Here is a 27,678-nt window from a genome sequence, read left to right as displayed (position 1 = left end):
TGTGGGGGCCATTGTGGAGATCAAGCAAGCTATTGCCCAGAGTTGCAGAGTGGGACTCCATGATTCGAATAGGCACCGAGGCGAGAATTATCAGGTCCGTGGAATTTTGAGCCCAAGACCCGCCGAGGCGGGAATTGAACCCTGGTCCCGGGCTAGACCTCTGCATCAGGGTCTGCCGCTCTAACCATTGAGCCACACTAGTTGAGGCTGGGGAGGAGGTGGTAATGCCAGGGAGGCAGGTGTAGATGGAGGGAACCTGCGGTTATAGTCATCAAGCATGTGCTGCAAATTTTGACTAAAGAGAAAGGAATTTGTGTAACCGGTTCTGAAGTTACAGTTTCTGCTTCGTCAACAGGAAATAAATCATTCGCACCTTCGACATATTCCTCTTCGTCACCCTCATCACTGTACTCCTGGCACTTAATGTTCAAATTTGATGGACTTGATGCCTGTGAAAACAGTTGTTCCATCTCAGATTCGTGGTCGGAGTCCTCTCCACCGGATTGAAACAATTTGTCTGGAAGACGGGCACCACTCCTTATAGGACTTAGTTGAATGAGAGGAACCGTCTTCAAGGAAGAAACAGTAACCACTGTATAAATGGTAGCCGAGGTCGGAGGAGGACGAGACGTCGACGAGCCCGTTGAAGCAACAGCAGTAATAGTACGACCAACCTGAGGAGTTGAAATTGAAGATTTTCCCATCGTCGACGAAGCTGTCTTATCCGTCGACGGGGCGGTCGACGGAGCCGTCGACGATATCGGAGCTTGGATCGTCGATGACGAAGTAACCGTCGACGAGATAGCCGTCGACGAAGTCGTCGGCGCTGATGTTACTGTCGTCGACGGAGCCGCCGTCGACGAGGCCGTCGACGAGCTTCTTTTAGATGATTTGGTCTTCGACGTCGGCATTCGCGTCAACGACGGGACCGTCGACGGTGTCCGCGTCGACGAGAGAAGCGTCGACGATGATTTCTTCGTCGACGGTACTGACTTGACACTCGGCGACGAGATCCTAACAATCGATGTAATGGGTCTCGTCTCCTGGGCTGCCGTCGACGAGGTGATCGTCGTCGACGCGGCAGTGGATCACATAGAAGATGTCGTCATCGACGTAGAGGTTACAGACTTCGTCGTCGTTGATGACGTCGACGGGCGCGTCGACGAGCCCGTCGACGAGCCAATGCCAGATTTTTTAGAGGAAGGCATGGCTTTGGGCGCAGACGTCAGAGAACCAGGTCCCGTAGACGTGCCCTGAAGCAAATCCTGTGGGGAAACAATCCTGGAGGATTCCAACAGTCTACTCTTCTTAAGAAAAGGAGATGGAAGCTCAGTTTCAGACCCACGCTTCTGAGAGGATTTGGAAACACTTGAAGAAAAACTTTCCACATCAGAAACCACAGACTCTGAAGTCTTCAACTTCTGTAGCCACAGAAGGAGACGGGCCTCTCCATCCCTCAGAGTCTTGGGAGGAAAAGTGCGACAGTACTTACAGTTCTTAACCTCGTGGTCTGGGTAGAGACAGTAAATGCATTTACTGTGAGGATCCTCATGGAACAGACGCAGTTTGCCACAAGAAGGGCAGGCTTTAAACAAAGATTTCTTATTTGAAGACATTTTGAGGAAATAATAGCTAGTAGAAGAAGACGACGTGCGGTAGAAAATCTGAGGTCTTGGGCTTCTGAGGAGAAGGTGCTAGAGGGAACTGCAGCCTGATTGGCTGGAATATGGACCAAAACATAATGACACTGATATGTTACTAAGTTGAGTTTCTCCCTTAGGCTTTCTATGGGCCTATTCAGTTCTATGGTACTTTTGAGTTTATTGTATTTTATATCTATATATATATATATATATCTTTATATGTATTTTATAATTGTAATAATTTTACATATATATATATATATATATATATATATATATATATATATATATATATATATATATATATATACACTTATTACTGCTATTTTATGTACCGTGGAACTCCCACTTCGACGACGGGGAATATTCAAGCATGTGAATCTATGAAAGACACCCCTAATACTGGAGAACATCAATACCTTGCTAGCAGTCAAAATCGGAGTCCAAGAGCCACAAGGGAGAGCCTAGCCTCTGCCAGTCGAAGACTGCCCCACCCCTCGAAACTCCAAGCACCCTTCCTGTGCAGCGGGTACAGTGAGGCACATAATCGGAGCTGTAGCTAAACGCTCCAGGCATGATAGCTCCTGGGGCTTGCAGTCAACAAAACACAACATTAGATCACTCAATGGTTTTCAATTTACAATATACAAAAATGTCTTTTTGGTCCCCCAGTTCTCCCTTCCCCACAGAATTATCCTATTCTTTGCCCTATAAGGTGCAGAATAAGATACAATAGAATTCAATTAGTGCTAAAAGATGAATCTGTCACTTATATTACATAGATCACAAAGATTAAAAGTGAGTATTGAGGGATGCTTTGTTGAAAAATAGTGACTGGGCTGTAAGCACTGGTATTGAAGAGCGATCACTCCAGCCAAATGCCAAATTAAATGGCTGTGATTTACACCCAGGGACACTGGAATTATGTGATACTGCGGTTGCTACGTTTTCAGCTTAATTAGGGATTTTCCGCATAATTCATCATCTACTCCATAAACAGCAGATTTTAACCAAAACAATGTTCTTTCTAGTTCTAATGGATATAAACTCGCTTCACACCTGGCAGCATGTGTTAACGCCTAGTGGAAGGCCTTTTACAAAAGTTTCCTAGCCATTTTCAGTAGCTTGGGTATGAATTTGATTGTTAAACAGGTACAAATTAGGAGAAATATTTGCAGAGACAGTGTTACTATGCGTACAAATGTCAAAATAATCAAGAATACCATCATAAAATATGCCACATCCCCCCAGATTAATCAAGAACACATTTTGGTATTCCTTAATAGCAAAAAATACCGAATCGCTATTAAGGAATAGAAAAATGCTATTCATCAAGAAATCACTTACAAAATAGCGATTTCTAATAATTCTTTAATTGCGACTCGCAAATTGCGAGTCGCAATTAAGGAATATCTCCCCATTCATTCGATTCGATTCGCAAATTGAGATTGCTATTTCAAGGGTGCAGGGGTGTCCAGAGGACACCCTGCTGCACCCCTGAAATTGATGTGTGCACATATGTTGCGCACACACATGCCTTTAGGGCATGTGTGTGCGCAACATGAAACTTTGAAAAATGCGCTTTGGTGCATTTTTCAAAATTTTTGCTACTTACCACGTCGTTAGACTTCGCGGTAAATAGCGGCCCCAGATTGCGAATTCGCAATTTTAAAATGGTTCATGAATTGCATTTAAGGAATCTCAAATTGAGATTCCTTAAATGCAATTAATCGCAATTTAGCGATTTCTAGCATTGCGATTTTTGCATTTGGGATGATGAATCCCAAATGCAAAAATAGCGCTCGCAAAGGGCCAGATTCTCAGAATCTGGCCCTTTGCGAGCCGATTTTAGTTTGATGAATCTGGCTGATTGTCACATAACTTGCGTATTCTTGATGCATAAATTGGTCTTCCCCTCCTGCTTGATTTAGTCCTCCCCTGCTGCACATAATTCCAGTGTCGCTGCTTATACCCTACTGCTTGGACAGCTGATCAATAGTTCAGCTAGAAGCGTTTTTGCTCCATCCAGTTTAACCGATCCCTAACCATAAAAAGTTGCAGAGGCTTTCGTGACATCAAAGACAACACATTTTTTGCCTTGGCAGTCAAAGCTGTCACTTTTGAGACTCTTTTCTTAAATGTTTGCTTTTTTTTTTTTTGCTTGGCTGCAACCATAGCACTGTTGACAATACTGCAGAGAGGTTGTCGAACTGGACAGGAAAGACCTTTGCTCCACGTGCTTAGTAAATAGTCTTGACTGCCTGCTCTAAGTGAGCTGAGCAAACACACAGGCCGATTTGTATATTTATTGGTGATAAGAATACTCTGTTGCAACAGCGATGGAGTATTCTTACCGCCAGTATAATGGTCCACCTGCCAAATTTATATGTGAGCGGACCATCGTTTGGAAACTGCAGAGGCTACTCCATCTTCACCATGGCCAAATTTCTCTGACGGAGTAAGGGCCGTCCGAGAAATGGTTATATGCTCACCTGCCCAGTTTAGATGAGTGGACATACAGCTGTTTGGGATTTTCTTTTCGAAACTGAAAAAGCAAAATACGTTTGACAGATGGCTCCATCATGTTGACAGAGCTGTGCGCCAACCTTAACAAAGCTTTGACAGAAGCTGCTGTGATCGCAGTTCCTGCCAATGTTTAAGAAATGCTCACAGGCGTAGCGGTCATTTCTAAATTTTGCAAGAGAGGACTCGGTCAGGGCGACAGAGTATTTTACGCCGTCGCCATGATGGACTTCTCCTTTGCCCGTCTAAGTATAAATCGGACCCATAGTCACTCAGAACAGTACTGAGATTGTGAAACTGCTAGCTCCAGTCACTTCCTGACCAGGCATTCCCACTCCGCAGAGCACCACAACTGTAATTTGCCAGCTACTGCCAACGTGAAAAGGATGGGAGAAGGTCTAAGGAATGTCTGCATGTCTGCTCTGGCCAGAGGTCCAGGGTGGTAAAATGGAGTTGGACAGGGAATTTCAATAGGTTACATGTCTGATAGGAGCAGGTCGCAGTGAGCAACAAAGCACCAGCGCAAGAGCAAATTGTGGTTTTGAGATAAACATCTGAGAAATGCATTTATTACAAGACTATATTTCAGGTTTTTTTTTATATGTCAACAGGTTAACATTGATTGTTAGAGGTGCCCAAAGGCCCTTTGGGAAATGAACCTCGGCAAGCAGGCCAGCAGCTGACCGGCACTGGCCCACAATCTTCTCGCCCCATTCCAGGGCATCTGGTGTAATGTATAAATCAGACATGGTCTACAACTGGTGAAACACCTGGCTCAATACACCCAGATCAATGCCAATCATGCGACGAGCATAGGCTACCGGCCGGCCCTTCGACCAACCACGCCGAAGAGTCCGGCCCCAACGGCTCACCTCTGGATATGTGACCTTTAAGGGAAACGCCACCTTAAACTTAAAGAGTTTATGCAGTCAATGTGAGGGACCGACAGCTGCCTCGAAGGCTGTCTGTTGTGCGCGGGACACCACACAGCAGGACCTATGCCTCCTATGGCACGGGAAGTTAGGAACAAAGAGGCCGAAACAGGGCTTTGTTCCTCTTGATAAACCCTTTGACTCCCTCCCCCACACACAATGCAATCTACTTCCACCCAGCAAATCTCCCCCGGCACCTGCCCACCCGGAAGTGAAGCCAACCGAGGCAACCAGCCGGCAACACTTGAAACAAAACCGAGCTAGCACCTAAATCCGTGTCCCGTCCATGCTAGAGGGGCCGCTTTCCCCGAATTCAAAGTACCCGTTTTCTTGGCATTGTTTTCTCATTACCGCGGACTGGGAGAGCCGACCTGCCAGGGTGTGAACAGGAATCTCAACCCCACGGACAGCGATCCTTCATTTATTTCAGCTATTGCCAGCCTTGTGGGGTCTAATTCGCCACATTGTACAGAAGAGTAACTGTCAACGCTGCTCAAATACTCACTAGTGTCTCACAGAAACTTGCCACACTATAGTCTAGATGGCTGAGATGGTAATCTTTGTGGGATATTACGGAGGCTTTCTTCAACTTTAACGAGAGGGCACTGGGAGGGAGTTTACATATTTCAAGCATCGTTTTCAGGCCTGCCCTAGGATACGCTGTGGTGATCGGAGGATGGTGCTGCGCCAGCCTGTGTATATCCCGGCGATAGACGCATCCCAAGATGTGGTTTTGCAGTCTGAATGTCTGCGTTTCCAGAATGCAGCTCTCTCGTGGGGCATGGCGCTGAACTCTTTTAAGTGCTTTCTGTGCGTAAAACCACTTTGGTCGAAGCCATGGCCTACAGATCGATGTGCGCCTCCTAAATTTGATTTGTCTGCAGAATTTGGACTCGGCTCTAGACTATTATTGGACTGGGCTGAGTGGATGTTTTTAGACTGAACATACGAGGCGTACAGTACACTGGGAGACTGGGAGCACCGAGATTCCGTCCGGCAACATGTTCGATGCATGCATCATTATCACTGTATACGAGGGGTCCCGGGCTATAAGGTGCCCCATGCATGCAACATGTTCACTGAACACACGACAGGTTCCAGGTAGTAAGGAGCTCCTTGCATGCATCATGATCACTGAACACACGACAGGTTCCAGGTAGTAAGGAGCTCCTTGCATGCATCATTATCTCTGAACACATGAGGGGTTCCAGATCATAAGGTGCTCCATGCATGCATCATGTTCACTGAACACACGACAGGTTCCAGGTAGTAAGGAGCTCCTTGCATGCATCATGTTCACTGAACACACGACAGGTTCCAGGTAGTAAGGAGCTCCTTGCATGCAACATGTTCACTGAACACACGACAGGTTCCAGGTAGTAAGGAGCTCCTTGCATGCATCATTATCACTGAACACACAACAGGTTCCAGGTAGTAAGGAGCTCCTTGCATGCATCATGATCACTGAACACACGACAGGTTCCAGGTAGTAAGGAGCTCCTTGCATGCAACATGTTCACTGAACACACGACAGGTTCCAGGTAGTAAGGAGCTCCTTGCATGCATCATTATCTCTGAACACATGAGGGGTTCCAGATAATAAGGTGCTCCATGCATGCATCATGATCACTGAACACACGACAGGTTCCAGATAATAAGGTGCTCCATGCATGCATCATGATCACTGAACACACAACAGGTTCCAGGTAGTAAGGAGCTCCTTGCATGCATCATGTTCACTGAACACACGACAGGTTCCAGGTAGTAAGGAGCTCCTTGCATGCATCATGATCACTGAACACACGACAGGTTCCAGGTAGTAAGGAGCTCCTTGCATGCAACATGTTCACTGAACACACGACAGGTTCCAGGTAGTAAGGAGCTCCTTGCATGCATCATGATCACTGAACACACAACAGGTTCCAGGTAGTAAGGTGCTCCATGCATGCAACATGATCACTGAACACACAACAGGTTCCAGGTAGTAAGGAGCTCCTTGCATGCATCATTATCTCGGAACACATGAGGGGTTCCAGGTAGTAAGGAGCTCCTTGCATGCATCATGATCACTGAACACACGACAGGTTCCAGGTAGTAAGGAGCTCCTTGCATGCATCATGATCACTGAACACACAACAGGTTCCAGGTAGTAAGGAGCTCCTTGCATGCATCATTATCTCGGAACACATGAGGGGTTCCAGATTGTAAGGTGCTCCTTGCATGCGTCATGATCACTGAACGCACATGGGGTTATGGGCAGTATGGTGCTCCATGCATGCATCATGATCACTGAACACAAGGGGTTCCAGATCGTAAGGTGCTCCTTGCATGCTTCATGATCATCGAACATACAAGGGGTTACGGGCAGTATGGTGCTCCTTGCAAACTGGATGCACGAGGGGTTCCTAACGGTACAGTGCTCCGTGCATGAATCACGATCATTGAACACATGAGGAGTACCAGGCAGTAAGGTGCTCCATGCATGCATCATGATCACCGAACACACGAAGGGTTGCGGGCAGTAAGGCGCTCGAAGCATGCATCATGATCACTGAACAGAAGAGGGGTTCCGGGCGGTAAGGCGCTCGGTGCATGCATCATTATCACTAAACAGAAGAGGAATTCCAGGCGGTAAGGCGCTTTGTGCATGCATCGTGATCACGAACGGAAGAGGGGTCCCGGGCGGTAAGGTGCTCGTGCATGTATCATGATCACGAACACACGAAGGGTTGCAGTAGGTAAGGCGCTCAATGCATGAAACATGCTCACTGAACAGAAGTGGGGTTCCGGGTGGTAAGGTGCCCTGTGCATGCATTATGATCACTAAGCACACAAAGGGTTCTCTGTGGTAATGTTTTCAATGCATGCATCATGATCACTAAACATATAAGGGGTAAGGAGTGGTAAAGTGTTCAATGCCTGGTGCATGATCACAAATGTACATTTATACACTGGAGGAACGAGGGATTCCGGGTGGTAAGGGGCTCCATGCATGCATCATGATCATTGAACACATGAGGAGTACCGGGCAGTAAAGTGATCCTTGCATGCATCATGATCACCAAACACACGAAGGGGTGCGGGCGGTAAGGCGCTCGGTGCATGCATCATGATCACTGAACAGAAGAGGGGTTCCGGGAGGTAAGGCGCTCGGTGCATGCATCATGATCACTGAACAGTAGAGGGGTTCCAGGCGGTAAGGCGCTCGGTGCATGCATCATGATCACTGAACAGTAGAGGGGTTCCAGGCGGTAAGGCGCTCGGTGCATGCATCATGATCACTGAACAGAAGAGGGGTTCCGGGCAGTAAGGTGCTCTGTGCATGCATTATGATCACTGAACACACAAGGGGTTCTCTGTGGTAATGTTTTCAATGCATGCATCATGGTCACTAAACATATAAGGGGTACGGAGTGGTAAGGTGTTCAATGCATGGTGTATGACCACAATTGTACATTTATACACTGGAGGCACAAGGGATTCCGGGTGGTAAGGGGCTCCATGCATGCATCATGATCATTGAACACATGAGGAGTACCGGGCAGTAAAGTGCTCCTTGCATGCATCATGATCACCAAACACACGAAGGGTTGCGGGCTGTAAGGCGCTCGGTGCATGCATCATGATCACTGAACAGAAGAGGGGTTCCGGGAGGTAAGGCGCTCGGTGCATGCATCATGATCACTGAACAGAAGAGGGGTTCCAGGCGGTAAGGCGCTCGGTGCATGCATCATGATCACTGAACAGAAGAGGGGTTCCGGGCAGTAAGGTGCTCTGTGCATGCATTATGATCACTGAACACACAAGGGGTTCTCTGTGGTAATGTTTTCAATGCATGCATCATGGTCACTAAACATATAAGGGGTACGGAGTGGTAAGGTGTTCAATGCATGGTGCATGATCACAATTGTACATTTATACACTGGAGGCACAAGGGATTCCAGGTGGTAAGGTGCTCCATGCATGCATCACAATCACTGTCTTGACCCTTAGTTTGAGAAGACAAAATGGCACTCGAGGGTGGCAATTGTCAGCAATCTTGTTTATTCATACAATCACGATAACTCGCCTCAGCATAAATGCCTTTCTCAAATGAAATTCACCCCACCACCATGCTGAAACAAATGTTTCATAAGCATAGAGAACATACTCTCCGGCAACATGATGGTATAATAATGTTGAATGATCCCAAATAATTCATCATACTTTAAGAAAAGCAGACTCCGAATAAATACATTCCAAGGTGATGTAACAATGATTAATGAATGATTGAAAGAATGTAATTTTATGCTTTGTTTGCTGTAATCATGCCACAGTTAGGTACAACCATTCTATCGCCCATGTGGGCAAATCATAGACATTAAAATACATGTCTGACAAACCGGGAGTGGGGTCACCTGCATTCCCATAAATTGTTTATGGGTGGGCGACAGGCACTCTGCATGTTGGGGGTGGCAGGCGGTTTTAGTCCCGCTGAGCAACGAGACGGGGGGAGGGGGAGGAGTTTGTTATTCTGAGGGTACTATTGAGTTTAGGATCCTGGGGGTGAGATGGTCTCACCCCAGGACACACTCTTCACGTTCCAATCAGGTGTGCATGGCAGCCAATCACGACTTGACTACTTGTTTACCCAAGAAAACACCACTGGGTCCGGGCTCCCAAGCAGCAAGGCCAAGCCACAGCCTCAAGTAATATAATAACAAAACGCCAATGCTGCCATTCACACTTAACCATCAATTTGCACAGCTCACTTTTGACTTAAACATAAGGTGAGAGGGTCTGATTTTCTTGAATGAATCTGAGTTTTTTATTTTCTTTTTACTTCATATGATTATTTGATCATCTTTTTTTGCAAAACATTTTATCAAGTTCAAAAACAATATATACCATACAATATTTCGAAAACATTCCAATATATTAAAACACTCCCCTTTATTTTCTCATTCACCCAACCACTCATATGTGAATCACTTACATACACTCTCATACACTCAACAATACCATCGAAATATTTACAATAGATCAAAGAATAATAATGCACTGTATTTCAAATGCTGCCATAGATATGTGCTTGATGCATATTTTTAGTTGTTTTAACAGAACCTTATATCTTGAACAGTATTCTTATGGCATAGCAAACACCAGGTCTACGCGTTTCGAACTCTTTTCAATCTCGAGTTCTCATCAGGACCTCACTGTGGGATGAAGAAGTGGGAGACCTTCGTTAGAAATGGATTGTCTGCCATATTAGAAGCCACCAGGTAGCTCAACAGCCACTATTGAACATCTTACCTCATTCTTGTATCACAATTAATTGTGACATCAATATCACGACGCTGGACAACCTGAGTAACATTAAAGGACACCGCTTAGTTCAGCCTTACACCATAAACAACCGTCTAATACAATCAACCTAACTTAGTTATTATCACTCACCACTGTGTCTTGAATTCAGTGTTCTCCCTGAAAGCAAAAGATGTATGGGTCAATCAGACAGCCTTTTGTTTGAACCCTGTCTCCTGCTCTTGGTCCCTTTTCTGTTTTCTTACCTATTTAAATTCTTTTGAATTATTGGATTCTTTTAGTTTAGGGGATGTCTCAATGATGTCCCTGTGGAAGCAACCAAAAACCATGTGTATTACGGTGTGATCGCCCAGAGCTCTTGGGGGTAACTGTGCTAATCGGCGTGTATTTACCTTGTTTGAAGGACGCCATTGTGGGGAGCCGACTCGGAACCCTGAAATGACAAAACATTACATGTTTTTCAGGTCGGCGGTGCAGCGCACGAAGCGTTTTTTTCCCCTTTTCACTAGCAAAATTCAGAGCCTCGGTGTAGGTAATTACCTTAGTCTTGTGGTTTTGTTTGCCAAACGCCGGCTCCTCGGGATCTGTTGGTACGCTGACCGTCGTACTGTCTGATGCGCATGCGTGACCTCGGTATATACTAGTTCCGGGAAGCGCTGGCTCTGGGAACCGTCCTGTTGTACTGTAGAACAGCCGCGCCATGTTGGAAAGTATTATTCTCTATAGCGGTCATGTTGTGAATTGAAAATGTTGGCCCTGGGTCCTTGTTGGCAGAAACTGGGTGTCTGATCAGGTTTTCTATGCTCAATCCGGCAATCTTTTTGCAGAGTGTTCTATTACAATGGAGCAGCTGTCGGTCTGAATACACTGAGCGTAAATTCTTGTGTCCTTGTTCTGATTCTGCGTGAATGTCAGGGTCCTCGGTCATGGGTACGTTTATGATAATTTGTACATTTCGGAAATTTCATTTAATCCTTCCATTGCAGAATTAAATCTCACTATCATCATTGCTTCGTAGCGTGATAATTTCACATCCAAATCCCCTCCTCTCTTGTCTTTCTCAACCTTAGTGATGACAGTCCAGCGTAGGTCAGTTTCTGTATGATTTTTTAGCTGCCAATGTTGGACTAAGGGAGCATTGGGGACCTTCCGTTTGATCCTTGATCGATGTTGTTGAATTCTTGTCTTGATTTCTTGATTGGTTTTTCCCACATATAACAAATTGCATGGGCATGTTATTCCGTAAATCACATACCGTGACTTGCAGTTCGTGAATGTTTCGTGTCTCCATGAGATTGTCCTATATTTGAAAACACTTCCTTCATCTGTAGTCGCACAACAATTGCAGCTCCCACATTTGTGGTGTCCTTGAATGGGCGGAAGACCAAGCATGTTTCTTAAGGTTGCTTGTTCCTTTGTGGGAATTGCTGCTCTTACCAACTTGTTCGCTATACTGGCTTCTTTCCGAAAAGCGAATAGAGGGGCGTTTGTAAATTCCTCGTTTAAATTTTTGATTAAGTGCCAGTTCCCCTTGATCACTTTTTTTAGTTTATTCGAATTTGGGCAGTATGTGCTGACTAGAACCATCCGGTCCATTTTTTGTTTGTTTTTCTTTTCCAGAAGACACTCCCTTGGGGTCCACCATGCTCTTTTCATGCTTCGTTTCAGTAGTTTTTTTGGGTAACCGCGTTCCATCAAATTCGTTATCAGTTTCTCCGAATGTTTCATGAATTCTTCTTTCTGATGGCAATTTCTACGAATTCTTAAAAATTGCCCGTAGGGAAGGTTTTCCTTGAGGCTCCGGGGATGGTTTCTTTGAAAATGTAATGATTTGTTCCGATCAGTATCTTTTTTTATAAAGGGTGGTGATTAATCCTCCATCCTGTGAGGGATAGATTTCGACATCCAATAAAGGCATTCTGGTCTTAGAATGATTTAGACTGAATTTTATCTCTTGGGTCCTATTATTTAACCAATTATGGAAATTGATTAATTCCTCTTCTGGGCCGGTCCACACAAAGAAGACATCATCAATGAAGCGATTCCAATTATTTATCCAGTGGATAAAGGGATTGTTCTCATAGATAAATTTCTCCTCATAGGCCGACATATACAATATCGCCAGTTGCTTTCAGGGAGAACACTGAATTCAAGACACAGTGGTGAGTGATAATAACTAAGTTAGGTTGATTGTATTAGACGGTTGTTTATGGTGTAAGGCTGAACTAAGCGGTGTCCTTTAATGTTACTCAGGTTGTCCAGCGTCGTGATATTGATGTCACAATTAATTGTGATACAAGAATGAGGTAAGATGTTCAATAGTGGCTGTTGAGCTACCTGGTGGCTTCTAATATGGCAGACAATCCATTTCTAACGAAGGTCTCCCACTTCTTCATCCCACAGTGTGGTCCTGATGAGAACTCGAGATTGAAAAGAGTTCGAAACATGTAGACCTGGTGTTTGCTATGCCATAAGAATACTGTTCAAGATATAAGATTCTGTTAAAACAACTAAAAATATGCATCAAGCACATATCTATGGCAGCATTTGAAATACAGTGCATTATTATTCTTTGATCTATTGTAAATATTTCGATGGTATTGTTGAGTGTATGAGAGTGTATGTAAGTGATTCACATATGAGTGGTTGGGTGAATGAGAAAATAAAGGGGAGTGTTTTAATATATTGGAATGTTTTCGAAATATTGTATGGTATATATTGTTTTTGAACTTGATAAAATGTTTTGCAAAAAAAGATGATCAAATAATCATATGAAGTAAAAAGAAAATAAAAAACTCAGATTCATTCAAGAAAATCAGACCCTCTCACCTTATGTTTAAGTCAAAAGTGAGCTGTGCAAATTGATGGTTAAGTGTGAATGGCAGCATTGGCGTTTTGTTATTATATTACTTGTTTACCCAAGCACAACACATACAGGACTTCACCAATTCCGCCTGCCTTGCTAACATAACCTTAGCGTTAACAGACAGGATTATACACCTTAGCGTTAAGAGACAGGATTATAAACAGCCGCTGTTAGAGGACGCCAATAGGCGCACTCTTGCCTCCAGTCATCGAATATATGAATAGGGCGAACGAACAGGAAAACTTCTGGCAAGGCTGGAACGCAAAGAACAGTCGGCGAGATGGGTGTGCGCAATCAAGGGGGCAGATTATGTTCTGATCACTGACCCTCAGGGCATTGCAGAGACGTTCGCCAAATACAATGAGCAAATTTACAAAATGCCACAGGATTCACAAGCACCATGGGCAGCAGATCTCCTCGCTACTATCGAGGTATCAACGGTCTCCCAACAAGATAGGGAGGCCTTAGATGTTGATTTTTCAGAAGAGTTTCGGAAAGCAATTCAAGATATCCGGGCCGGTAAGGCGATGGGCCCTAGTGGGCTTCCGATCGAACTCATGAATCCTATGGCAACGAAGCTCGCTCCTCACTTACTGAATCTGTACAATGAATGCTATGAGACCGGCCTCCTCCCAGCCGACATCCGCAAGGCCACCATTGTGGTTATCCGCAAACCCGGGAAACCAGAGGACGAGTGCGCATCCTACCGACCTATCTCATTGATAATTGTGGAGGCCAAAATCTTGGCCAAACTGTTGGCTAACCGTCTACTTCCATATCTCGCTGACTTGATTCACCCGGACCAGTCTGGGTTTATGCCAGGTCACAATATGGCACGTAACTTACGTCGGGTCCATGGCGCGCTGGGTCGTGTGTTGACTATAGTGGAGGAAGCGATCTTGCTCGCGCTTAACGCAAAAATGGCATTCAACACCATGGCATGGGATTATCTGTTCGCTGTTTTGACTCGCATTGGTCTTGGGCCCAAGTTGATTGGGTGGATCAGATTATTATACAACCTTCCGATTGCCCTCGTCTCGGTGAACAACCATCGTTCGGGCTCCTTCCCCTTGTGTAATGGCACGAGGCAGGGCTGCCAACTGTCGCCGCTCCTCTTTGCCCGGGCCCTCGAGCCTTTAGCGGTTTGGTTCAGGGGGGACCCCGGGATCCGAGGTTTTAAATGGACGGACGAACACGAAGACCACATATCGCTATACGCAGACGACCTTTTACTTTATCTCGCTTCGCCGGTGCACTCACTTTGCCGCGGTCTCCTCATTTTCCATATATTCAGGGCCCACTCCAGTTACCAGATAAACTGGTCCAAATCACAGATGTATTCCCTTTGGGGTGAACCGCCGCAGAGTCCTCGGGGATACACCATCCCTGTGGCGGCCCGGGGTTTTCGATACCTCGGCATCTTTATAACAACTGACGAGGCAGCATTCTATGAGCGGAATCTGTTGGGTCCATTGCAGAGGTTTAAATCTGATGTCACCCACTGGTAGACGCTACCCCTCACCGTTCTGGGGTAGGCTTCTCTATTCAAGATGCTCACCCTGCCACGCTTTCTTTATGCCCTGCAAAACACCCCCTTCCCGGTCCCTGATTCTTACTTTTCGCAGATGGATGCAGCAGTTAGAAATCTATTATGGGATAATGGGCCACCTCAGATAGCCATACACAAGCTCACTATGGGATGGTACAATGGAGGCATTGGGTTGCCGTACATGCGCCTGGTTTGCCAGGCGTCTCAATTAGTTGCCATTAACAAATGGGTGTCTGGATCCCATACTGACCCCAGCTTCCGCACTGATCTGTGGTTAATGGAGAAGGGAGGCTAGAACAGAGCGCTATATTCTAACCCCATGAAACTAGGTTTGACCGGCCCTACGGCCCGTACAGTAGAAATGTGGCATGGGGTCCAACGGCGGATGGGATGGCGTGGGAGCCTGACAAAAGCTACCCCCCTGTGGAAGCACGACATCTTGGGACACCTCAGTACTTGTTAAGGATTTGATAAGTGGGACATGATCGGTATTTCCACGGTGGGAGATATGTGGATTAAGGGTAAGAAGGCCTCATTTGCAGAACTTCATCTCAAATATCAGCTAGCACCATCAGAGCACTTCCGCTATCTTCAGATTAGCCATGCCATAGACTATGCCCTACCTACAGACACCTCCCTCCCAGAATCCTCTCCTCTGGAGGACAGGTTGTTGCTGGACCCAATAAACAGGAAAGCAGTCTCCCTAACGTACAAGAAACTCATCAACAACCAGCCCGATCCAATGCTGAAATTGCGTGCTAGTTGGGAGGAGGTCTTGGGTGCTATCACTGATGAGGACTGGATTGAAGCGCTGGCTTCCCCCCGCGAGGTAGCCATCCCGATGCGACTCCGGCTGGTCCAGCTTAAGATTCTACACCGTGTATATTTCGATGCTAAACTGCTATTTAAAGTAGGCATGAGACCAGACACAAACTGTCTTTGACACTGCAATCAATTAGGCACATTCATACATATCCTATGGGAATGCCCCCACACACAATGATACTGGATAGACGTTACCCGACAAATGACTAGATCCTGTGATAAACCCATACATCCATCTCCCCGCCTATGCCTCCTCAATTTCTGGGAGGCAACAGACCTCACTCAAACTGAACAATCGTGGGCCACCATGGGATGGAGCATTGCGAAAAGAAATATTGCCCAGAAGTGGGGGGGTGGATACTTTACCACAGTTGTGGGATTGGGCTAAGGACATGGACCATGCTATGGTAGCAGAGAAAAATGTATATAAAGGTAGAGGCTTCCCTCGAAAATGGGTTCAAAAGCGGGGGCTTTGGAATAAGTATAGGGGGGATATCTGTATTTCTCCCACGGTGGAACTTAGACGGGAGAGAAATGCAATATTGGAGGGGGCAGACACAGACGTGAGGGCATAAATCCCCGGCCAACAAAATATGAGCAGAAGTGGTGGTTCCCAGACCTGTGGAAATAAGTGTAGCCCTCTTTACTGACCAGCCTGTTGCTCGGGGTTATTGTTGATGCTCCAGAAGGATAATGCACACTTTACTCTTACTTGAATGCATGCATCTACAGCTGAACTGCCTATATACTGTCTTTGCTGCTGCTGTTTTGTCTCCAATAAAAATTGTTATTAAAAAAAAATACTTATCTGAGACAGTACCAAATATCAAGTTAGTCCACATTAGGCATAAATTAGACAATACCATAAATCGGTGATATAATTGATAAAACTATGTATACATGTTCTCGTCCAATTGGACAAAAATGCAGTTCATAAGTGTCCCCTCAAAGTAATAGAAAGGACCTACTACTACATAAAAATAAAATGTGTACAATTCATGGACAGAGAGAGCAGCCTGCTTGTCTGTAACCATCACAAATCTAGTATCTATCAATGTCAAGCAAAATCAAAAGACAGAATTCATATCGAACCAATTAAAACCTTAAAACAGTATAAACAGTAAAATACTGAAATCATCACAGAACAATACATCCAGTACATATATTGAACATTCCATGTCTTGTTGCCCCAGTAGGCATAGTACAGCTCATGTCTGTCAAAGTTGACCCTCTATGTTAATATATGTACCGAAAGTGCAGATGTGGAATACAAAATTAAATGATTAATACAAAATTCATAATTACTTCCAAAATACCTGCAAGCCGATCGACCATAATCGCTACACCATGATTACACAAAAACAGATAATTCTTTATCAATATTGTGACTGTTGGGATCTTTATTAAGAATCCAATTTCCAAACAGGATCTGATTTCCAATTATCTCAGAACTTTCTCACTGTATCTCCCCTCTCCTGGGACCCTGTCAATTCAAATTGTTTAGAAAGATCAGTGTTACAATTGTGTTGCTTATTAAAATGCCTTGCAACAGGATACGTTTTATTGCAGTTTTTTATATCAGACATATGATCCAAAGCGTGGTTGCAAACAGGAAAAATTATACTACCTTCATTAAATCGTTTGCTTGGGTATCTGAGCACATATATACAATAATCTTGGCTGCAGGACTTTGCTACCAACCAGAAACTGTGCTCAACTCTCTGCAAGCAGCTTACTCCCACGAAGCAAGGCCTTCAGCTGTGTGCAGTAAAGTTTTCTTGCAGGGTCAGGCCTCCGGCTTGGCCCTGCATCCAACATTAAGCAGGCAGCCCCCTCCTGATGTGCACAGCCCTTGGCTGTCTGCACTGGAATTGAACAGTGTCTTGCCCCCTGCAAGCATCTCCACCTAATTTTGCGGGTACCCAACTCGCACTGTGCATGTTGTTTGGATGTGTACAGCGAGATTGGCTGCAGAGCCTGGCCTCACACCACACCCTGGGTCCAACTCTCCATGGGACGCCAACTGCCTTGCTGTGCACAGCCTTCAGGTATGTGCTGCAGGGGACTGGAAGGCTTGGACTGCAGCCAGACCCCGTTTCCAGACCCAGCTCCCATCCTACCATGTGTGACCAACCCCCACATGTTGCTGCTAGCCACACACTGCGTTTTTTGCTTCAAGTATCTTATTCCTACTTTTTTGTGCGGGATTAGCAAATCTTAAAATGGATTCAGACATCCTGAGGCCCAGAGCGTCCGCCCAGTATGTCTGGGATCTGTAAATCTAGCTTAGGTTTTGAAAATTCCATGATTAAAAAAAAATATTTTTAGGCCCTGTCAGACGGTCATCATTGGGGTCAGAGTAGGTTTACCATGTCCCGGTATGTCCATTCTTTTCACAAGCCAGTGTTCAGTGCACCATGCTTGGTAATCACAGCTACTCCAGAAATGTTTCTGTAATGGTCAACCAATTAGAACGAGGCGCATTAGCGAATCTAGACTTGGATTAGCAAAACCTACAGTCCACAAAGGGAGAAAAAGCTTCATAGTGCAATGCAGTGCCTTTTTTTTTTTTAAATGGACGTGCAAACCATCAGTGGATTCGAGAATCCGCAGAGGATCTGTAATCAACAGTCCAGATATCACTAAAATGCAATATCTTCATGCCCAACTATTTTTAACACTAATTTCTCAAACTATTGAACGAATTTATACCAAACCAACAAAAGCACAACCCTTTATTAAAGTTCTATATTCGTGCCAAATATTGTGTACTTCTGGTCAGCAATTTTTTTCCTGGATCGAAGAGCACAACATCCTATGGTAATCAAAATGGAAAATTGCACTTTTGGAACTCCTCTTTTTCTTGGCACTACTTTATTAACCGTCACGAAACTGGCCACAAGGAACTTACATGGCGCTAGAAACTAGTGACGCAAGAAAAAGACTGGACCGATGGATGTTAAATTTATAAGTGAGACAAAAAGGTCTGGCATGTAGCCCCTATTTTTATGTAGACTACTCACCTCTTGTACACTGACATCATGCAAAATGCCTCCTCGTAAACCACGCAGTGATTAACTTTCTATCAAATAATAATTTATGAGTTTACCGTAACACACTGGAATGCTGTAAGAGCTGCGCTGGTACTTGCCCTAGGGGTATGAGATTGCATTAGCCAATGCGTTCTTCCCTATGTAATGGTATGGCAGCGCTTGCAGGAGGGAGTAGCACAGGGAGGTGCCGGCATGCACAGGGCGATGGCTGCAGGTTGCTGTAGGATAAATGTTTCTGTTTTGTGACTATCTCCGCCTTGTACTCTTGATTGGCCTTGTGTAAACATTCCAAGGGCGCCTTGGAGAAGCTTGTAGAGCTGAATAGAATTCCTCTGTCACTCTTGGAATCTTCTTGCCAGCACTTTGTGCTCCTCTGCACTGCACACGTTCCACAGTTAAGCAACGAGTTCTGACAGCCCATTTTCTTTAGTCAAAGCTTACCAGAAAGTACAGCTGTTTGGTTGCAAAGAAATATTAGGGACATATTAAAGCTTACATAGGGATGGATTTCAGTCATTGCTTACCATTGGTTTTATGTTTTGCAGATTAATTCCCTATTCGCTGGCTTTGCTTTAGAATGTTCAGCATGTCTTAGTCTCTCCCATGGAGCATACAACGCCTTTTTACCACCTCTCTGACTGGCTTCTTCTATTCTTCCACAAGTACCCACTTTTTGTGAACTCTTTTCTCCCCTTTGTTCCAGAGGTGTTTCTTGAGAGTGCTTGTGTTTTCAGCGGCCTCCCTTGTATTCTCAGTGAGTTGTTCATATACTGTATTTTATTTAAAGGTTGATTGAGTCTATTTTTCTCTGGCACTACCACAATTCACACATGTCTGTGGCTATGCTGGCGTTCAGAAAGGGAATGAGCAATAAAGAGGCCCTTTAAATCTTGTTTTTATCTTGCCACATTTGCTGTACTTCAAAGATGGATTTAGGCCCAAATCTCTGTACTGGGGTGAATGTATGACATTGTTCTCATTCTGTCCATCAATTGTTGTTTTTACATTTGTCACCCAGACTGGGACGGGTATGCACAGACGTGGATCCCGTGCTCTCCATGCCACTGGAGTCAAGCTATCCTAGCTGATATGGGGTAAAACCCCGAAACCGATCCTAGGATGCTTGTTTTCAGTCCAGGGAGCACCTGCCCAGGAGTGTGGGCTGGACTGTTCCCATTGGGCGCAGGGTCAAGACGGATTTTCATATGGCTGGGTTCAACCTGGAATGGCATGGGGAGCAAAAAGTCAATGGATTTAGGCCCAGATCTCTGTACTGGGGTGAATGCATGATATTGTTCTGCATTCTGTCCATCAATTGTTCTTTTTGCATTTTTTTCTCCTCTGGCAGCAAAATTTGAGGATTCTGTAAAGTGAAATATGGGGCAATCTTTCAAAGTACAGGGAGTGTGAAAGGAAAGGCTGCAGGATGTCATTTTTTTCCTAGCATATAACAATATTTAAATACTTGTATATGAGCTTCACAAACATTGCAGGTTATGTTAGCAGCTAGGAAAGCACAAATAAAGCACATTTTTGTTATTCTGAAGTGTGGTGGAAACAAATATTTTATTTGGAATAAAACAAATCAATACACTTTTAATGAAAATGCACTACCGCACCTTAGTAATACTTGTGACAGTGTGCTAAAAAATACACCACCAGCTACATACCACATCCTTACCGCTTTCCTGCTGAATACATTTGCTACACTTGTTCTTTATGTGACCATGATTTTTTTCACAAACCCTACGACTTCAGTGATGTAACAATAATGGCAGCACCCCAACTCTGACAGCTGTTCCATCACCACTGAAGCATGCCAATTGCGAAATGTCATTCATGCACGGGCCCTTGCTCATGCAATTCTTTTCAACAATCTTATTTCTACGCAGTTCTTGAAGAAAGCAGAATACTGTAATTTAAGTAGTATGTGCTCCAATATCTGGTGCACATTTCTCAGCTTTTACTTTAGTATTAAGTGTTAAAACGAGTGCTGAAAATGACCAGTCTTCATCAATACAAATATACAGATAAGTGTAGTACCATATGTAATTCTCAGCTCAAAAAAAATTATAACATGTTAAATGGACCCAATGAAAACAGTGCCGAGACACTTTTAGAGGACTTTTCACAAGAATCTAAAAATACACAGTGATATAATCAAAAGCTATAAAGGAAGTGTGTGCACAACCATACAAACAATTAGAAGAACCAAACTGAATGCTCCTTTTACCAGCCGGTTTCTAGGCATTCCTAATGTGTACACAGGTAAGAGACTAGAGTGAGAAGGAGGTTATAAAGCCTAAGAATGTTTCATTCCAATTCAATAATCGTTACTTTCTTTGCACACTTGGTTCGCTAAAGGTAGTGATAGCAATCAGAGAAGGCTTTTCCCAGGGAGCAGTAAATGGATATCGACTAAGATACAGCATAACTCAGTGCTGGCAAGTCTGTGTTGCTTTTTAAAGACTAGGGGTATAATTTAGAGAGCATTATAGACTGAAATCATCCCGATAACTCTACGACTAATAGTCCACACCATGTACATGTCTTGCTCCACCTACGCCCGCCCTACATCCACCTCTTCCCTGACCCCACCATGCTGGCATCAATGTGGTCTGCGGTCACACCGCAGACCACACTTTTTTGCCTCTGGGAAAATGTTGGCGAGTACCTATGGTGCACAGCATCACTAAAAAAATCATTGGCAAAGCCAATAGATCCCAAGAGTGAGTTTGCCAATGCTTTTTTCATGTAATGCTGAATTTACACTTCAGGGTTTCTTAAAATGATTCCAAATGGTGTTACTGTGTACCCCGGACTCTCTTAATGACAACGAGTCACCATAAGTATCCTGCTCCTTACCGGAAAATCTCATCTAAAATGTATCCTATTTCTATTCTCTCAAGAATTTTCTTGTCATAGGCGTCAATTAGCGTGGTCCACAAAATAATTCTAGTGTCTCGATAATCCTAGCCTAAGCTCCTGGTGTGCGAGGGCAGAGGTGATGGGTTCCCCTTGAATTGTGAACAAGGGGCAACTGGGGACAGGACAGCTGATGAAGACTGTAGTGTCCCGGTGTAGGCCTGAGTAACTGAGACACTGGGACACGTGTGGTTATGATGGTGGCTAGTTTCTCACTGACCACGCCCAGGGCTCTGGGCTATTTATTCACAAGGGAGCGCAACGGCGCTCACGTACGGGGTAAACCAAAGACCCTGCACGTCCCAGGGGGGGATGCACAGGAACCAGTGGGAGGGGGCGTGTGCTGCAGTGGTACGCCCCACTGCAGCAACACTACATTCCTCCTTTACCTAGGGGAAAAACAGGAGTATACAAAACATTTAGGAGCTACAGTCTATTGTTCACAAACTCTCCGGTCAGCGACCGTGGTAAGGCATGGGAGAGACAAAGTCCATATGAAAGTTCACCAACTGTCTCTGGTATAGTCTCTGATCAACCTGCAAACATGGTATAACATTTTAACTTCAAAACAGAACAGTCTTACTTCAGTTCTCGGCGGGGTCAGCCATCTCGATTACTTCAACGCCAGCATTGTGCTACAAAGTCACGGTACCTCTGGGACGGCTTCGGGCACGGACGTAGGCTGTACCTTGTCTGACCTCGACTCTCACCGGTGGCTGCAGGTGACTCCTCCGAGTCTCTAGTCTCTTGGGCAGTGGAGTCTTCTGCGGGTCTCTGTGTGACTTGCATGCCGGGATTATTGTTCTCTGCTTGGCTTGCTGCAGCACTGACATCCGCCGAACTTGAGGGGTGATGAGGAGTGGTCGGGTGCCACTCATCCTGGTCATAGTCTATGTTCTCTTCAGGCACTTGCTTGAAAAACGATACATTCCTGGTGACAGATTCGCCAGCTCTGGTGGCTGTGATCATTGTTCCATTTATCTCTGTCACTGTCCACGGATCCAGTTCAAAAGGCATGCGGAATTTCCCTCCGGGGTGGCGGTCTTTCACCAGAACCCTGTCCCCGACTTGAATCGGACTATCCATTGCTCGTCTTCGTCGGGACGCTTCTTGATTGGTTTTGGTGCGCTGTTCCATGGACCGGCTCTGTGGGTGTGGGGCATGTTCCCATGCCGGGTGGTGCGGGATGGTGTCTGCCACGACTCTATTGAAGGAAAGTCGGCTTGGGGAGATTCCTGTAGTGCAGTGGGGGGTCAAACGGTATTCTCTGAGGAACTGGTAGATTGCTAGCTCCAGACATTGGCCGTCGGCAACCGCAATTTGTATAGTTTTGTTCAAGGTCCTCATTAGGCGCTCGACCTCTCCATTGGCCTGGGGCCACCGGGGGGTGATCCGTCTGTGCTTGATACCATGGCTTTGGAGGTATTCCGTGAATTCATTGCCGTTAAAGGGGGGTCCGTTGTCGGTGCGGATCTCGTCCACGAGCCCATGGGTGGCCAGTATCTTCTCAAACTTAGGTATTACTTCCCACGTTGCCGTCGACGACACGATCTCCACTTCTGGGTAGCGGGAGAAGTCATCCACCACTACAAGCATGTACTTGCCTCCCGGGAGGCTACCGAAGTCCGCGCTCACTCGCACCCACGGGGATGTGGGGCCATCTTCGGTCACGACTGGCGCCGGAGGGTTTGGGAGGCTCGTCGCTAGACACACTGGGCACCTGTGGATCACTTCCTCCACCGCTTTATCTAGCCCCGGAAACCACACCTTGCTCCGGAGTCTGTTCTTGGACTTGACAATTCCTTGGTGTGATCCGTGTGCCAGGATCGCGGCTTGCTGGGTCAAACTGCTGGGCAGTATTAGGCGAGGGCCTCGCAGGAGGCACCCTTCTGTAGACACGGACAGTTCGTGCCGGACTTGAAATAATGCTTTCAGGATGGCTTGGGCCTCAGGTGTGCGGAACGAGGCTGGGCTCTGGAGTGCTTTCCAGTCGCCACTCTCTATGGCCTGGATCGCGATCTGGAGGCAATCGTCCTCCTTGGTGGCACGTGACACTTCGTCCAGAGACATGGGGCGTGGTCTTGACCTCTCGACGATCAGTCGGACATACTCCTCGGTGTCTGCTGCTTCGGCCGCTTCGGCATCCGAGACGGGTCGGGCGTGTCTCGACAAATAGTCCGCCGGGTTGCGCGAGCCAGGCCGGTACTCCACTGTGAACTGGAACTCCTGCAGCTGCAGCACCCACTTCTCGATCCGTGGGGGAGGGCGAGAGGAAGAGCCTTGGAAAAGTGGTATCAGGGGCTTGTGGTCAGTGACTACTGAAAACGGGTGTCCATAGAGATATATGTGGAAATGGCGGCACCCCCACAGAATTGCAATAGCCTCCCGCTCTATCTGAGAGTAGCGTTGTTCGGTGGGTGTGAGGGTGCGGCTGGCGTATGCAACGGGGGCCCACTCTCCGCATTGCTGACGCTGTGAGAGGATGGCACCCAGGCCAGTGGGGCTGGCATCCACTAGCAGTTGTGATTCGTTCTGAGGGTTGAAGTACGCTAGCGTGGTGTCGGCTGAGAGAGCCGCTTTCGTGTTCTCAAACGACTCCTGTTGGTCCGGACCCCAAATCCAAGCGGTATTTGACTTTGTGAGGTTCCTGAGTGGTCCAGTGAGATCGGACAGGTCCTTGATGAAACGCCCGCAGTAGGTCACCATGCCTAAGAAGCTGCGGACTGCGGTCACTGAGGTGGGGGCGGGCGCGTTGTGGATGTCTTGGACCTTTTCTGGGTCTGGGCCTACTCCTTGGTCGGAGAACTTGTACCCGAAGAAGCTTATGTCTCTTCGCAGGAACTCGCACTTGTCTTTATGAAGAGTCAGCCCTCTCTCCTTGAGGCGATCGAACACTGCGTGGACGCGCCGGATGTGCTCCTCCAGCGTCGGGGCATGCACCAGGATGTCGTCACTCACGTTGAGCACCCCGACGAGACCTTGAAGGACGTTGTGTATAATGTTCTGAAACACTTCGGCGGCGCTTGAGATGCCGAAATTGAGCCTCGTGTACCTCCACAGGCCAGCATGTGTCGAGAACGTGGTGATGGGGCGTGAGTCTGGGTGGAGCGGAATCTGGTGGTACCCTGATCTTAGGTCCATTTTGGAGAACCACCTGGACCCTGCGAGTTCCCCGATGATGTCGTCAATGGTTGACGTTCCCTCTTGATGGCCAGGTTGGGGATTCGCATGTCCACACATATCCGTACCGCGTCGGGCTGCTTAGGTTTTTTCGCCACCACGATGGGGGACACCCACGGGGTGGGCCCGGTCACACGTTCGATGATTCCCGCTTGTTCCAGCATTCTCAGCTCGGCTAATACCTTGGGTCGGAGGTGGAACGCTATCCGCCGGTGTCGCAGAGCTACCGGGGCCACGGATTGGTCAATGTGGAGCTGGACAGGGGTCCACGGAGGCATCCGATGCCCTCGAACAGTGAGGAGTGTTCAGTGACCAGATTGTCCAGGCTTTGAGCTTGTACGGTCAGGGCAAAGTGTATGAGTCCAAGTTCACGTGCCGTCTTGCAGCCGAGGAGGAATCCTGACCCCTCTTGGGACACGTAGACTTTTGTTTGCAGCTGCCGGGTGTCTTGTGAAATGGTAGTTCTGAATACCCCGCACAGGCGTAGGGGCCGCCGAGTCCCGTAGGCAAACACTTGCACTCTGGTGGGGTGGAGTGCGGGAGCGTCCGCTAGGTCCCGGTATACACTGGCCGCCATGAGGTTTATCGTCGCCCCGGTGTCGATGAGAGCTCGGATGGCCTGGTCGTGGACTTGGACAGTGCACATCGGCTCGGACGAGGAAGCAGCCGTCAGGGAGTTGAGCATGCGCACCACGTGGACAGATGCGGCGTCTTCGTCGTCGTCGTCCATGTCACTGCCGGGTGACGTATCCGGGAGTGGCGCCACCTGCCGCGCTCTCCTGGGTGGGCCGCTGGGCTTCTTCCGTTGGGACGACAGACAGACACTAGCAAAGTGGTTGGCTTTGCCGCACGCACTGCAGATTTTTCCTTGAGCTGGGCAGGCTCCTTTGTGCGGAGTGGTACCACCACACCACATGCAGTTTCGATCCCGGGTAGACTGGGAGTGCTGGGGCTGGGGGGGTCCTCTGCGGCCTAGACCGGCTATCTGGACGTTGCGTCCGGACAGCGCACACTGGCTCTGATTTGATCTTGACGGCTGGGCCCGGCTCCATGTGGGCCGCCCGGGCTTTGGAGAGTTCTTTGGACCGTCCTAAAGCGAGTATGTCTCGCATGGGCATGGCGTCTGTTTCGAGGACTCTCTCTCTCAGTTTCAGAGATGCGCACCCCTGAATGAACTGTGCGCGAATTTCGTCTTCCGCGTCTGGGAGTGTGCACGTGCTCGCCAATTTCTTAAGGCGTGCGTAGAACACATCAACTGACTCCTCAGGGAGTTGGCGCGCTTGTCGGAGCAGGAAACGTTCGTAGTCTGCGCTGGTGAAGGGTTCGAAATACCTGGTGATAGCATCCCGTAGGGTGGCGTACGTGAGGGGCGGATCGCCTTCCGTGATATCCTTGGAGATGTCGTGGATCCCCTCTCCACCTAGGTGTAGGAGCATCGCCCTGCGTCTCCCCACCGCGACCTCCGCCGCAATAAAGTAGGTCTCCAAACGTTCCACCCACTTTTTCCACCGAGAAGCCTGGGAGGGTGGCGTGCCGGTGATGGAAAAGGGCTCCAGGGGGGGCACGTTGGCCATGCTGGCGGCCGGACCGATGAACGGGACACACTCCTAGCACTTGCGGGCAGAAACAGGTCCCTCGGGGCCGCACAGGCCCAACAGGAAGAAACAGGCACTTCCGGGAACTCACAGGCCTCACTCCGCCAGATGCGTGAGGAACGGCAACCTCCCGGTTCCGCAGACACGCTAGAAGCGTGAGGTATGGCAGCCGTCGGAACTGCGCATGCGCGGGAGTGCCGGGATGACGAGCGGGGCCGGCGGCCGGCAGGGAGCGGGCTGCGGGCCTCCGGGCGGCAGGAGAGGGGCGGAGGCAGGGCACAGGGGCAGCCGTGAGGTGCGGCAAGCAGCAGCCCGTACCTGGAGGAGGCCACGTGGACGGGCTGGCCTCGTCAGGCAGGGAGTCGCACCGCTGACAGGATGCGCGCTGCGGGGCAGCGGGGCCAGGCGTGGGTGACCGGCAGGGTCACGGGTTCGTCGGTGCACGCGATGAGCGGGGGGCAGACCCCCTCGTCGCCAATGTAGTGTCCCGGTGTAGGCCTGAGTAACTGAGACACTGGGACACGTGTGGTTATGATGGTGGCTAGTTTCTCACTGACCACGCCCAGGGCTCTGGGCTATTTATTCACAAGGGAGCGCAACGGCGCTCACGTACGGGGTAAACCAAAGACCCTGCACGTCCCAGGGGGGGATGCACAGGAACCAGTGGGAGGGGGCGTGTGCTGCAGTGGTACGCCCCACTGCAGCAACACTACAAAGACATGCAGAAAATATTTCGTTCTTTTAATAGACCTAGGAGTTGCTTTGTCTATGGAATAAGCAATAAAGAAGGTTTTTTTTGGACACATTTGAACGTGCAAGTGCGGTATTTATTACTTTCTCCATGCGAGGGAGTGTTTGGATGTATATAATTACGGCGTGGCTCTGCCGTAAATACCGCACCGAAAGAAGAAGCGCCAGGGGTACAATGTCGAGCCAAGTTGGTTGGAGATATATATATAATCTCCAACCAACTTGGCTCGACATCCCAACGTGAACAGCTCGTAACGCCGACAGACGGAAAGCACACAAGTATCCTTTTCAAACGATGTTTATTTGCAGACCCCTTCACCCCCCGACAGACGCGTTTTGCGTTCCGGCTTCGTCAGTGTCGTTTTGTTTGTGAGCACAACCACCATTTTTACTTTCCAAACAGTATTAAACATAAAAGAAGGATTTTAGCAAGCGTTACGAATGCGGCGGCCCTCTTACAAAGTGCAATTCATACATCATTCAGTTAGAAAGTACGTAAAAGAATGGTTGTTAAAAAATTGAAAGTGCTAGTG

The 27,678-nt window shown here is 47.3% G+C and overlaps 1 protein-coding gene and 1 long non-coding RNA gene across 16 annotated transcripts in view; one reads left to right on the top strand and one right to left on the bottom strand.

Moving 5' to 3' along the window:
* EDA (ectodysplasin A) overlaps nt 1-27,678 on the top strand; it is a 1,521,038-nt gene that overhangs the window by 63,840 nt on the left and 1,429,520 nt on the right. The gene's annotated exons all lie outside the window — the stretch shown is intronic.
* Nucleotides 1-27,678, bottom strand: part of LOC144752207 (uncharacterized) — a 240,893-nt gene that overhangs the window by 135,335 nt on the left and 77,880 nt on the right. The window contains exon 2 of the long non-coding RNA XR_013594050.1: nt 16,959-17,125. This is a non-coding gene — a long non-coding RNA (uncharacterized LOC144752207). The remainder of the gene's footprint in view (nt 1-16,958; nt 17,126-27,678) is intronic.

This window comes from Lissotriton helveticus, chromosome 4_2 (genome assembly GCF_964261635.1).
Source record: "Lissotriton helveticus chromosome 4_2, aLisHel1.1, whole genome shotgun sequence".
Lineage (NCBI taxonomy): Eukaryota > Metazoa > Chordata > Amphibia > Caudata > Salamandridae > Lissotriton > Lissotriton helveticus.
This window is presented reverse-complemented; position numbering and strand designations above follow the sequence as displayed.